Genomic DNA, 946 nt, shown 5'->3' with positions numbered 1-946 from the left:
TACGTTTGATGACTGAAGCCCAACTATGAACGTTTTTGTAACTAGGATACTTAAATAAAGAAAATTATGTAAAAAGTACACACCATACTTCACCATTAAATTGTGTAATAATTAAAAATTTAGTGAGCATATTGTACTAGGTAAAAGATGCAGAAAGCATTCTGTCATTGTTTTGGTAACATGAATTGCTACAATATATCTGGAAGATAATATACCAACAAAATAAAAATTCACATTTTATCCTGATATAATTACTGTAAGAATAAATAAGTGGGTCCGGAGAGATAGCACAGTGGTGTTTGCCTTGCAACAGCTGATCCAGGACCAAAGTTGGTTGGTTCGAATCCCGGTGTCCCATATGGTCCCCCGTGCCTGCCAGGAGCTATTTCTGAGCAGACAGCCATGAATAATCCCTGAGCAACGCCGGGTGTGGCCCAAAAAGCCAAAAAAAAAAAAAAAAGAATAAATAAGTATTTAAAAATGTCTATGTGTAGTTACAAAAATTCAAAAATAATCTGGCATTTTATCATCATGGAATTGATGGATATTCAAGGAGTGATACTATTAAATTTTTGTATATTTTTAAAGTTCATAAATATCTCTGAAGAGTGAGCTTCATATTAAATATATGAAAATATCTATTAGTTTGTGAGTCATATTGAAAACATAGAAAATTGTTTCTCTTAAAAATGGTGTTGGAGGGCATGAACAGTAGCGTATAAGGCACTAGCCTTGTCTACCTGGACTGAGTCTCATGGTTTCTTTGGCCTAATGTGGAGTGATCCTTGAGCACAGAGCCAGAAATTAACCCTGAGTACTGTCAGATGTAAGTTAAAGTAAAAACAAGAAATTTGTTTTGGAAAACCTGTCACAATATAATACTGAATCACTATATGCAATCAAAGATATGTATAAATCAAAATAAAAATCTTAACACAAAATAAAA

The sequence above is a fragment of the Suncus etruscus genome, chromosome Y (assembly GCF_024139225.1).
Source record: "Suncus etruscus isolate mSunEtr1 chromosome Y, mSunEtr1.pri.cur, whole genome shotgun sequence".
NCBI classification, from domain to species: Eukaryota; Metazoa; Chordata; class Mammalia; order Eulipotyphla; family Soricidae; genus Suncus; species Suncus etruscus.
Note: the sequence above shows the minus strand (reverse complement) of the source record.